The following is a 14,522-nucleotide window of genomic DNA, read 5'->3' as shown; positions in this document are numbered from 1 at the left end:
AGAATTTAATAATTTATTAGCTATATTTTAACTTTTTATTATTTTAAAAATACTAATGCTATGCTCTTACACCACTAATTAAAATGACTTTATTTTAGAAAATACTTCGGACTTTTCCAAAGATTCATTGCAAATATTTATAAGGATGTTGTTAACAACGTTTTTAAGGCATATATTAAAAGGGTTATTTTTTTTTTGTTAATAAGTGCTCTTAGAACATTTGATAAGAAGTCTGAAATATTTATACATAATGTATGGGAGTATGTGTAATATGTAATATATAATCAATTTAAATATTATTAAGGCACCGTTTGGAAAGGTGGGTTGGAGGCTTTTTTGGTTATTTTAGCCACAAAAGACAAAATAAGCTATTTTAGCCACAACAAACAAAACATCACATCCAACCCATAATCATTACACTCTTCTCTCACAAAAAAAGTCAAAAAAGTCAAAAAGCCAAAAAGTCCTTCCCAAACCAAGCTTTTTAGCCTAGGCTAAAATAGCCAAAAAAGCCAAAAAGCCAAAAAGTTAAAAAGTCAATCCACTTCCCAAACCAACCCTAACCAATACCATTAGTATACTCATTAACTAAACCCATATTAAAATAGTCACTACAAGAAAATTGGCACACAACGGCGTTCATACAGCGCCGTTTAAAAAAAACGCAATTTTTTAGTGTATAGTAACCGCATTTTCGTGTTTTACTTTAAAAAAAAAAAAAAGTCACCATGAATATACTCCATTATGGTCCATCTCTCTCCTTCTTACACTCATATCTCACTCTTACAAATCTCACTGTTGGAATTATGATTTTTATAGGCTTATTTTGGGCCAACTTTGAGCCTAAATTTGAGTGGGTCCCACACGTCTTTTGGGGTGGGTCCATAGAGATAACGTGCTCCTTGCCGCATGGCAAGTCACATGGTAAAGACGGTTCCTCAAAACCATTTTTGAGTGAATGGGAAGTTGAAGTCGTTTTCGGATTCGTGGAATGGACTATTAAAGAATAAAATCTGGGTTTCTTTGTAATGGTAGTGCCACATTGAAAACTAAAGAGAATTATGTGTGTGTATAAGTTCTAGGTGGCAACACTTGGGTTGGGCCCCAAGGGGCATCCCAAGTTTGTAGAAGGAAGGAGTTATGAACAAAGTGACCTTTGACTTAAACCATCATGTATGCAGCAGTCGACCGAGCCGTGTCGGGTGCGGTTGTTGGTCAGGTCAGTTCTAATATTAATTTTTAGGATAAAATTTATTTGAATTTTTTTCAAAAAATTCTTACAGGAAAATTATTTTTTTCTGAACGAAATTAATTCAAATTTTGCGCCAAATTTGAATTCAATTTTCTGTCCAAAACAGATCCTCCTCCGATCCAATTTTCAGCGGTCCAGCAGGTTCAAATAGGTTAACAATTGCACCAAACAGATTTGATTTTCCAGACAAATTCAAAACTGGGTTCAAATAGTTTTGCACCTATTCTAGTTTGAATTCATATATGTTCGGTTTTAATTTCATATCTGTTCAGCTCTATAAAAGCAGACCATCTCCAGTATATTTCTCATTCCAAAAGTTCTCTCCGGCTTTTTTTTGTGCTCTCTTGCATTGATTTATTTTTCATATAATTTTTAGGAAAAATTCTAAGAGTATAGAGCACAGGTTCTAGTTCGCCGTACAGATTGTTTGGAATGCTACTACAATCTGTGTAGATCATTATATCCTGGAAAATAGAAGTCATTTATCCATAAGCACCGAAGCGGGGTGAATCTGTCTTAAAGACAGAGTGTCACACACTTGACTTGATCTTTTTGTATTTATTCGGTTCGGTAAATAAATTCTGTAAGTAATTTATTTTTATTTGTTTGATTTGGTTTCAAGTTATTTATTTTACACAGAAGATTGTTCTAACAATCTTAAGCCAGAATATTACTTTGTAAAGTTGGTCAAAAATTAATTTTGATTTTCAGAAATAATTTTTGAGTTTTCATTAATTAAAATTCTATTTCAGTATTTTAACTTTTGAAGTGTTGCAGAAATATTTTTCTATGTGGAATTAATTTGTTTAAATAAATATTTTTATTTTCAAATTAGTTAGAAATAAAAGTTACAGTTCTTATTTATTTTATTTTTACAAAATTAAATTATGTATTTATGGTTTAAATTTTGTGTAGTATAAAATTCTAATTATAATTTTGGTTCATAATTTAAAATTCATGACTACTAAAACTAAAGCTCAAACAAGTACTGATATGGTGGCTGCAATTGCTCCGACCCTCCTCTTGTTGTGACTGTGCCAGTCAATCACGGTGAAAAGCTAGAGAAGTTCTTAGTACTGATTTTAAAAAATGGTAGCAGAAAATGCTATTTTATCTTACTACTCTCAATCAGGTGCGTTTCCTCTATGAGAATGCTCCTACTCTCAAAGAGGATGAAACCGACGGCAAGTGGTTACTATTGTCGATGCTTGGAAACATATCGATTTCCTTTGCTGAAACTGGATCATGAATGGACTTGATAACACATTCGTACAACGTCTATAGTCCTAGCAAGACGGCAAAGGAACTTTGGGAGTCTTTGGAGAAAAAGTACAAAACAGACGATGCTGGTTCAGAAAAATTTGTGGTTGGCAAATTCTTAGACTATGTGATGGTTGATTCTAATACTGTGATCAGCCAAGTTTAAGATCTCCAACTCATTCTGCATGACATTCATGCAAAAGGCATGTCTCTCAGTGAATCCTTCCAAGTTGCTGCCTTAATTGAAAAATTACCACAAGGCTAAAGGAATTCAAGAACTAACTCAAACATAAGCGCAAAGAAATGACTTTGGAGAAATTGATTGTGCGTTTAAGGATTGAGGAGGACAACTACAATTATGAGAAGCGGGCTGGTAAGCATCCAATGAAGTCTAAGGCAAATGCGGTGGAACATGCTCCAAAAGCAAAGAAACGGAAGCTTTTTGGGGAAAGTTCCGCACAAGGCTCTAAAGGAGGGGAAACTAAGAAGTACAAGTTTAATGGCAAATGTTACATCTGTGACAAAAAGGGATATCGGGCCAAAGATTACCATAGCAAACGCAAAGGCAAAAGAAGATCAAGCAAGAAGCCTACTTAAGCCAATATGACCGAAGTGGACCAACTTTACAATAGTGTAGATGACATAAATCTTTCTGCAGTTATTTTCGAGGCAAACCTTGTCGGAAATCCTAAAGAATGTTAAGTGGACATTGGTGCTACTCGCCACGTCTGTGCCGACAAAAAGATATTCACATCTTATTCTATCGTGGATAACGGTGAACAACTTTTTATAGGCAACTCCTCGACTTCTAAAGTTGAAGGACAAGGAAAATTATTCTGAAGATGACATCTAGAAAGGAACTCACTCTCAACAATGTACTGCATGTACCGAACATTCGCAAGAATCTAGTCTCCGGATCTCTATTGAGTAAAAATGGGTTTAGGCTAGTTTTTGAAAGTGACAAATTTGCATTTACCAAAAACGGCATGTATGTAGAACAATGTTACATGTCTAATGGCCTTTTCAAAATGAACGTAATGACTATCGTACCCTTAGTTATTAATAAAAATACATCTTCTTCTTACTTGCTTGAGTCTTCAAATTTATGGTATGGCAGACTAGGACATGTTAATTATGGATCTTTATGTAGATTAATTAATATGGAATGTTTACCTAAATTTGACATTGATTTAAATCATAAATGTGAAATTTGTGTTGAGACAAAATTAACTAAAACTTCTTTTCATTCAATTGAATGAAGTACGGAGCTACTTGAATTAATTCATAGTGACATTTGTGATTTTAAATCGATTCAAACTAGAGGTGGGAAATTTTTTTTTATCACTTTCATAGATGACTATACTAGATATAGTTATGTTTATTTAATTCAAACCAAGGATGAAACTTTGCAAACTTTCATTCAATATAAGAATGGAGTTGAAAATCAACTTGGTAAGAAAATTAAAAAACTTAGAAGTGATAGAGGTGGTGAATATGAATCACCTTTTGGTGAGTTTTGTAAAGAATATGGAATAATTCATCAAACCACCGCTTCTTACTCACCTCAACAAAATGGAATTGCTGAAAGGAAAAATAGGACTTTAAAAGAAATGATAAATGTCATGTTAATAAGCTTTGGATTACCCCAGAACTTGTGAAGGGAAGCAATACTTTCTACTAATTATATTATTAATAAAGTATCCCAAAGAAAGTGAATCAAACACCTTATGAAATGTGGCATGGGAGAGTACCATACTACAAATACTCAAAAGTGTGGGGGTGTTTGACTAAAGTGGCTATTCCTAGTCCTAAAATGATTAAGATACGTCCTAAACTATTGATTGCATATTCATTGGTTATGCCAAGAATAGTAGTGCATATCGATTTTTTATTCATAAGTCAGAATATTCCGAAATGCATGTAAATACTATTAGTGATGACCCCACGACGTATAATAATTAGCACTTAATTGATTAAAGAGATTTGAATTTTAATTTCCAATCTAAATTAATTTGGGATTTATGAGAATTATGGGGACTGATTCGTATATGATTCTATTGAGGATTTATTTTGGAATTAAAAGCCTAAATGGCTCAAGATAGTAGAAATGGTGAATTGAATTATTTTAATTTCAAGTGTTGGACCATATAGGGGTTTAATTAAAAATTCGACTCAGATTTATAAAATTGAGATTCAATTAATTGGGTCCGAATTGGAGTTAATTAAGTTATACGACTTAGGAATTAACATTATTATGAGTTAAATTCATTTATGAGGTGTCTAATTTGAATATGTAATTTATTGACGAAGATTTTGAAATTTAATCTGAAATTGAAAGCCTTAATAATTTTTTAAAAAAAAAACAAAATTGAGGTTGGAAATAAGTTTAATTTAATATTTGGAGCCTTTTGAGAGTTGGTTAAAAATTTGATTCAGAATGATAAATTTAAATATAATTAGTTAGGCTTGAATGGAAGTCAAATTAGACTAATTAAATTATGTGGGATATGTAATTAGTTACGATTAATTAAATTATGTGCTAATTGAGATTTATTAAGAATAAGTGTTAATTCTAATTAGTTAAGACTAAGTGGGATTTAATTAAATTAATACGTAAATTAGTAACTTAGAAAATTCTAAAAAGGCCTAGAGTATGTACACGTGTGGATGTGCTGAATCATGAAGTGCTAGGATTAAAAACACTCAGAAATCAATCACACACAGAAAAGACACAAGATATTTACGTGGTTCAGCAATTGTCTATGTGTACGGAGAGATTTCATTATAGAACTTCTCAGAGAGAGATTACAGAACTCACACTCACTTTCTATAGATTTACACACACACTCTCTGATTCTCTTTTGCTCTATCTGTGTTGTGTTTCATCCCTTCCTCATCAACTCAATTTATACACAATTGAGAGGGAACAAAGTCAAAGAAGAGGAGTAATTGAAAGGGCTACCACCTGCTATATCCCCTCCTACTCCTTGACTTGAAGCCAACCTCCAACTACTCTTCCATGGGGGCTGAAGCCAACAATTCTCCCCCTCCACGCCTATATAGATAATTGATTTCTTACTTGAAGTCCATTCCGGCCAGATTCTTGAAAACTTCCAGTTTGTCTCTGGTGACAACCTTGGTCATTATGTCAGAAGGATTCTTGTCCGTGTGAATCTTCACCAGCTTCATCAGCTACTTTTCCATCACTTCTCGTATCCAATGATACCGGACATCAATGTGCTTTGTACGTGAATGGTACATGAAATTCTTGCTCAGATCAGTTGCACTCTAACTGTCATAATGTACCTTGTACTCTTCCTACTGTAGACCCAATTCTTGGAGAAACTGCTTTAATCACAGCATTTCCTTTCCAATATCTGCGACAGTAATGTACTCTGCCTCTGTTGTAGATAAAGCAACTCACTTTTGTAGTTTGGACTACCATAAAATAGCTCCCCCTACAAAGGTGAATAAAAATCCAATGTAGACTTTCTATCATCAAGATCACCTGCCATATCGGCATTTGTAAAACCCTTCAAAATTGGTTGAGCCCCCCCAAAACATAGATACATCTTTGAAGTTCCCTTCAAGTACCGAAGAATCCATTTGACTGCCTCCAAATGGCTTTTTCTTAGATTGGCGAGGAATTTGCTCAGAACGCCAATTGCGTGAGCTATATCTAGCCAGGTACATACTATTGCATACATCAAACTAACTACTGCGGAAGAATAAGGAATTGCCTTCATTTCTTTCCTTTTAGAGTTGGTCGTGGGACACGAACGCTTTGTCACATTGAAATGGTTGGCCAGTGGTGTGCTGACTAGTTTGGCATCTTTCATGTTGAACTTTTCAATCACCCGTTCAACATATTTCTCCTGTGACAGCCATATCTTCTTGGCTTTTCGGTCACGAACAATCTTCATATCCAAAATCTGTTGTGCTGGGCTTAAATTCTTCACATCAAAACACTGCAACAAGTCTTTTTTCAAGTTGTTAATCATAATAATATCACGTCCGATGATCAGCATATCATTGACATACAACAGTAGAATGATAAAGTTTCTATTCGAAAACCTTCAGAAATATACACACTGGTCTGCTACCGTTCTTGTGTACTCATGATCCACCATGAATGAATCAAACTTCTTGTACCGTTGTCTCGGAGCCTGCTTCAGGCCATAGAGATTTTTCTTCAGTTTGCAAACTAGATTATGTTTCCCTTTAACTTCAAATCCATCTGGCTGCTTTATATAGATCTCTTCATCCAAATCACTATGAAGAAAGGCAGTTTTGACATCCATCTGTTCTACCTCCAGATTTAAGCGAGCTATTAATCCTAGAGCTACTCGAATGGAATTCATCTTCAGAACTGGGGAGAAGATCTCATCAAAATCAATTCATTTCTTCTGCCCAAAACCTTTGACCACCAAACGAGCTTTATGCTGTAGTATTTCACCGTTGCCATCTTTCTTCAATTTGTACACCCTTTTGTTTTTCAATGCCTTCTTGCCCTTTGGAAGTAAAACAAGCTCATAAGTGTGGTTCTTCTGCAAAGAACTCATCTCCTCCTTTATGGCTTGTATCCGGCAATTTTTCTTTGTATGACTCTTTGCTTCTGAAAAACTCTCAGGCTCCCTCTCACTAGTAATCAGAATATACTAAAGAGCGAGATATTTGGTTGATGACACCGCAGCTCTTTCAGATCTCCGCAACTGAGGCCCAGTTACCTCTGGTTGAGGGGGTTGCTCCCCCTGCTCAACACCCTCTTCATCTGGGTCTTTATCTCTTTCCTCTTGATCCTCAATTTTTGGCATAGAATCCTGCAACTCTAGCACTTCTTGTTGCACATCATCACATCTAACATTTTGTGATGGATCGGGAGATGGGAACAAGTCTGGAGTGATGACATCTCTAGACTTTGTAGACTTCTCAAAATTTGCTACTGTCTGGTCTTCATGGAACACAATATCTCTGCTCCTGAACATCTTCTTGTTCACTGGGTCCCACAATCTGTACCCAAATGTTGCATCTGAATAGCCTACAAATATACATGGAGTGGACTTGTCATCAAGCTTCTGTCTGTTTTCCTTGGAGATGTGTGCGAATGCCTTACACCCGAAGACTCTCGAGTGAGAATATGATATCTTTCTTCTGGACCAGACTTCCTCAAGTATCGCAAAATTCAACGGGACTAATGGCGACCTGTTGATGAGATAACAGGCTGTACGGACGACTTCAACCCAGAATGACTTTGGCAACTTTGCCATTCTGAGCATGTATCTGACTCTTTCAACAATAGTGCGGTTCATCCTTTCTACCACACCAATATGTTGTATGGTACCCGGAATTGTTGTCTCGTGCAAGATACCTCTGCTAGCACAATATGCTTCAAAAGCATTAGAAGTGTAATCAACACCATTGTCTGTGCGAAGACACTTCAACTTCTTCCCAGTCTCCATTTCCACCATTTCATAGAACTCCTGAAAGTGCTGGAATACCTCATTTTTCGTCTTCAGGAAATACATCCGTAACTTCGTTGATGCATCATCAATGAAAGTCAGAAAATACTCGCGGCCGCCAAGTGACTCCACCTCGATTGGGCCATAAACATCCGAGTATACCATGCTGAGCACTTATGTTTTCCTCTTGCTCGTTAAACTAAATGATACTCGATACTGCTTGCCATAAAGGCAATGATCACACGGCTTCAGGGCACTCCTTTTGGATAAGGGTATCTTGGATTGCTTTCCTAACAAATGCAATCCCTTTTCACTCATGTAAGCAAGTCTTCTGTGCCATAAGTCTGGTGACTCTTTGTCTTCTGCTGCATTAAGACTTCCCAGACAAATCTTTGTTTGAGTCTTGTACAGTGTTGAAGACATCTCTTCTCTGGCGATTGTCAAAGCTCCTCCTGTCAACTTCCAACAGCCATTTCTGAATGTACTTGTATAGCCCTGTTGGTCTAGGGCGCTTTTGGAGATAAGATTAAGGCGCAAATCTGGAACAGGCCTCACATCTTTGAGAACCAGCTTGTGTTTGACATTAGTCTAAATACTAATGTCTCCAATGCCCACAATCTTTGAATAGCTAGAATTTCCCATTTGACTAGTGCCAAAATCTCCAACGTTGTACGAGCTGAAGAGTTCTCTGTGAGAAGTGGCGTGATAGGATGCAACTGTGTCTATCACCCACTCTGTACAGCCGTGGTTAGCCACGTGAAAGCAATCCTCCTCTTCACCAACTGCAAGAAGTATTTCATCAGTTGTTATGGCTGTCGCGTTCTCATCTCCCTTTAACTTACTACTTTGGCCTTTATCTTTTCAGCTTGGACAACTTCTCTTGATATGACCCTCTTGGCCACAGTGAAAGCAAGTGAAGCTAGAGTTACTTTAACTTTTACTGTCTCTAGATTTACTCCTATTGTCACATATGTCTCTACTCTTACTTCTTCCTCTGCCTCTTCCTCTACCACTGTCTCTGCCTCTATCTTCTGTGACAAGAGCATGGGACTGATTACCTTCCATGTCTTTCCTCTTTGTCTCTTCATTGTACATGGCGTCTGTGACCATGCTCATGTTCAGCTTCCCCTCTGGCGCAGAGTTATTGAGAGAAAAAACCAACGTCTCCCAACTGTCTGATAAAGAACTAAGCAGTAAAACGGCTTGCATTTTATCATCCATGGGCATCTTGACAGTTGCAAGTTGATTCGCTAGATTCTTGAAATCACTGTTGTGCTCGGCGACAGACACACCATTCTTCAACTTCAGATTTACAAGCCTTCTCATCACTAAGGCTTTGTTTCGGGCAGTCTTCGACTCGTACATTCCTTCGAACATTATCCAAATGACATATGCATCAGTCTCCTAGGTGACGTGGTGGAACACACTGTGGTCTATCTATTGTCTGATACAATTAATAGTCTTTCGGTTCATCTTTATCTAATCTTCATCCTTCACTTCTTCCGGTTTAACCCCGTTTAGAGCAATAGGGTCAAATAGGTCTTTATAATATAGGATGTCTTCCATCCGCGGCTTTCAGATTGCATAATTAGAAGGATTCAACTTGATCATGGATCTTGAAGTTGATGTGAATTCCTCCATTGTCTTCTTACTTTTTTTAGAAACTTTGATTCAAAAATGTAACCGTAAGGATCTCTCCGGAATATGTCAAATAGTTGGAAACCACTATTGGATCACCAAAATTGGACTTCAAATGGCTTAGATCTAGCCAAAATATGTTCAACGATTCAGATCTGTGGATACATTGTAGTCACGTAGCACCAAATAACTCCTCCGCCTCTAGGTCGGGTCGAGTCAACCCGATGGACAGACCGGTCAACCAGTGCTGACGTGGTAGACACGTGGATCTGACATGTGGCACTGGCCTAGCGATGACGTGGCAACCACGTGACGATGACACGTAGCGCTGATGGGGCAAACACGTGGTCTGATATGGTGCTGACGTGTCAGTGACGTGGCTAACAAGTGCGTCTGACATGGCACGGACATGTAGCAGTGACGTTGGTGTCACGCGCAGTTGACTCGCCTTCCTTTTTCAACCGAGTGTTAGGCGCGTGGCTGAGACTAGTGTGACGCGTTGGTACTCTCAACGGCATGTGTGGTGCGTGCGTCAGACTAAGGGCTTTTCTTTACAGTTCTGGACTCCTCTCGTCGAGAACTTCCTCCCGATATGCTCAAAAGTGAATTTTGAGCAACTAAATTTCTGGGCAATTTTGAAAAACATACCCTGTTTTTCTGAAAATCGACTAATAAGGCTCTGATACCACTTGTTAGGATTAAGAACACTTAGAAATCAATCACAAACAAAAAAGACATAAGATATTTACGTAGTTCGGCAATTGTCTACGTTCATGGATTGATTTCACTATAGAATTTCCCGGAGGGAGATTACAGAACTCACACTCACTTTCTATAGATTTGCACACACTCTCTCTAATTCTCTCTTGCTCTGTCTGCGTTGTGTTTTATCCCTTCCTCATCACCTCAATTTATACATAACTGAGACGGAACAAAGTCAAGAAAGAGGAGTAATTGGGAGGGGTGCCATCTACCATCTCCCCTCCTACCTCTTGACTTAAAGCCAACCTCCTACTACTCCTCTATGTGGGCTGGAGCCAACATGAAGTTGGTATATATGTATATGGTGTTAATTTCAAGTAAAGAAATGAACTCATTTTCTTTTAGTGTTGAAGAAGTGCTAGAGAGGGAGAGGAACCATGAGAGAGAAAAAGAAAGAGAAAGAGAGAGAGAGAGAGGAAAAAAAAAGAGTAGAGATCTCAATTCTTTGCTAAAGAATGATTCAACTTGCTGGAAATTTTTGAAGAAGTTCATGGGAAACCCACTTTTGTGCTAAGAGTTGAAGAGGAAATAGAGAGCTAAGGAAGAAATCAACTAAATTTGTTAAAATTAAAGTTTAAAGTACGAAATTTATGCTTGATTTTTGTAGAATCCTTGTGTTACACTTGAAATTAAAGATGAGTTTGGGATCAATTTCATATAAATTGGAAGAAATTAGAAAACAAAGATGAAGGGATTAAGTTATGTTCATGGTTATGAAAATTAATTATTTTGGATTTGATGTTGTGATCTTGCATGAAAATAAGCCTCATTGGTACATGCATGAGTAAATTAATACTCTAATTACAACATGCATCGTGGATTATGAAAAATCTGAATTAATCAATTTCATATTTTGAAAAGAAAAAAGGAAATGCTTTAGAAAAATTAAGTTTATGGAAATTTGGAGTTAATCTTAAAATTAGACAAAGTTTTGTTTTTATTATGAAAATTAGGAATTTGTTTGTTTGATTTTGATTTTTAATCCATGCATGTAATTTAATTTAAAAGTGTTATTCAATTCAAATATATTTTGGAACATCTACGTTCATGAATTAAGTATTTGGTTAGAGATGAAGTTAATAAGTTCAAGTTCTAAGAAGCTGATTTTGCTATAAGGAAAATGAATTAAATCTAAGTTTGGACAAATTAAAGAATGAATTATAATTTTACCTGATAATCGAGAGTTGGTTGATTTGATTTAAATTGCATACATGCAATTATTTTTCTAAGAGATCTATAGCTTTAATGCCATGTTTTGAAAATCAAGAGAAAAATAATTTGAAACATTTGTATGAATAAACAAATAATTCAAGTTTTGACAATTTTGTTGAGTTTTCGAAAATTGATTTCTAAAGGGTCACGTATTGGTATTTTTCACAATATTTTTATGTTTTCAAGCAAGCCATACATGGCTCCAAGTCTTGGAACAGAGATTAGCAGCTCAACTTCAGTTTTGAAATCTAGAAAAATATACAGGCCGCTTGAGCGACCAATTAGTGGCTTGAGCGAACGCACCTTTTGTTTGCTAGTCGCTCGAGTGACTAAATGTTGGCTCGAGAGTAATTTTGACCCGTCCAGTACTTTTGCAGTCTTTTACAGATCGCTCGAACGAGCAGCTATTTTCAACATATTTTGGTAAATTACATTTAGTTTATATTTTCATTCCCATCTCTCCCCAAAGCATTCTAGACATGATTTATGCTCAATAAAGATTAATAAACTAGCAATCAAAATAACTTAGTTGGTTAAGGAATAAGTCATTGATTTAATAAATATTGATTAAGGTGCCAAGTAAGAAATCGGTCTATTGAAAAATGACTTAGTAATAAAATAATATGTGAAATAAGAATCTGGGTCATTTGAATAAGAAAGAATAAGCGTAGTAGAATTTTGGACTACTTAGTTAGAAAAAGAAAAGAAAACTCAAGTTTGATCAAGGAATTGATATTGTGTTTCAATGTGTATATGTTACGTGTTTGTGTAGGTCACACGCTATTGTCTACTTGATTTATCTGATTTGTCCAATTTGTCTGATCTACTTCTGCAGCTATCTGTGAGTAATAACTTAGTAAAGCTATGTTATTTAGTTTCTATTTAGTTTCTGTATGATGCAATAAGATTTGTTTTATGGAACGATTATGTTTTGTACAATGAATGATTGTCCATATATTGAAAAGTATTCGTGGCAACAATTCCGTGGCTCAAGTATGTTATCTGTTCCCTGCCCGGATGTTCCTTATGGAACTGACAAGTTATCTGTTCCGGGCCCATAGGTTCTTTTATGAAACTGACAAGTTATCTGTTCCCGGCCCGGAGGTTCCTTTATGGAACTGACAAGTTATCTGTTCCCGGCTTGGAGGTTCCTTGTAGAACTGACAAGTATAATCCTTAATACTCTGTATTTAATCTGTGAGCACTAATAGATGTACTATGTGTGATTAGGCATGAACTCTGATTTCTGTATATGATTTGAATAAGAATATGAACATGAATTTGTTTCTGATTGAAATCTGAATATGCATAAGACTCTGTTTCTAATAAGAATCTGTTTTTTATATAAGCTTTGATTTCTGACTCTGGGATGGACATTATTCATTAAAACCCTTTAGTTTGTTATTATTCACTAGGCTCCAACTCACTGTATTATTTATGTATGTAGGTGATCAGGCGCGTGACGAGGCTTAGAGACGTCTACCTAGAATCTGTTTTTGTCAGCCAACCTATGTGCCTCTCATGGAGGTTCCCGATATGTCAAGTGGTTATGACTATGTGATTAAAGTTCAAGTTTTGTTTTCTTATTTGTTTAAATAAGTCTTTGTTTATTTTGTAAATAAGGCTTAGTCCCTTTTTGTCTAATCTGTATATATATGACAACGTACGGAGGATGTGTAGATATGTATATAAAAAGTTTTAAAAAAAAAATTGTCTCATATAAGTCTGCACAGCTCAATGGATATTGTATATTTGTTATTTGCTTTCGCTAGCCCCTAATATTGTGTTAATCTGTATTAGAGGCCTTCAGTAATCCTACGATTACTGGCCGGTTACGATGCTAAACCCATAAGGGCGGGTTTGGGTTGTGACAGAATGGTATTAGAGCACGAGTTAATATCTCACACACGAGTCCATTAAGCATTAAAATGTCTAGAACTGATTTAAGTTTCATGCATATAGAAAGTAAGTAATAAGTTGTGCATTCAGGAATATGTATATACATTTGTGTAATATGTTTAAGTATTGAAACTAAGTATTATGAGCTATTATGGAATTGTGATAATTATAAGGAAACTAGAATGTGTTTAATTAGTTTAGCAATGAAGCTAAAAGCTAAGAATTATTGTGAAATTTCTAATGTTATAAGGAAATCGGAATTTTTGGCTTGAACATTGGTGAGTACAAGTATGTTGATTTGAGGAAACATGGTATTATGAGGAAATTAGAATCTTTAATGGAAGCCATGAAAGTTATACGAATTATATGTCAAATTAGACTATGAGAATAATTGGGAAATTGCGGAATTTGATGATCAATGAAATATGTGGAATTGTGGTAATTGAGGATAAGAAAATGAATTGATATGTGAGGTGGTATAATTTCTTAGGGAACCTATCATGTGAAATGTTAAACCGTAGAGTCTCATGCCTTTGTTGAATGACCTTGAAATTCCGATTGGAATCACTTTTGGCCAGCGTAGCTTCGAATCGGAAATTCTTGGTAAATTCCATGGGAATGAATAGGTTACCGTACCAGCTTCTTTATATGCCTATATGTGTATGGCTACTTTTATATGATATGTGTTTTGTGTTATATTCTACATCAGTTGATATTAACCCAAGTGTTATCAACCATCATTTTGTGTTTGACCCTTCTCTTGTATCATTAGGAAAAGATGGTGAAAAGTAAGAATAATATGGAAGTTGAGACTTTGGCTGCATGATTAGACAAAGTAGAAGAAATACTTGAGGGAGTAATGAAAGCTATGCAACAATGTTATGACAAACTGCAAGACCAAAAGAAAAAGTTTAAGTGTGAAGTCAAAGAAGGAACCAAAGGAAAAGCCTAAGAAATTTGTGCTAGGAGAGTCAAGCAATTATAGGCAAGGTAGTAAGTTTCGTTCATTATGTTCAACTTGTCACAAGCACATAGGGGGT

This window comes from Camellia sinensis, chromosome 10, assembly GCF_055761805.1.
Source record: "Camellia sinensis isolate YWXY chromosome 10, ASM5576180v1, whole genome shotgun sequence".
In the NCBI taxonomy this organism is placed as follows: Eukaryota; Viridiplantae; Streptophyta; class Magnoliopsida; order Ericales; family Theaceae; genus Camellia; species Camellia sinensis.
The sequence above is the reverse complement of the archived record's forward strand: the minus strand, read 5'-3'. Positions refer to the sequence as shown.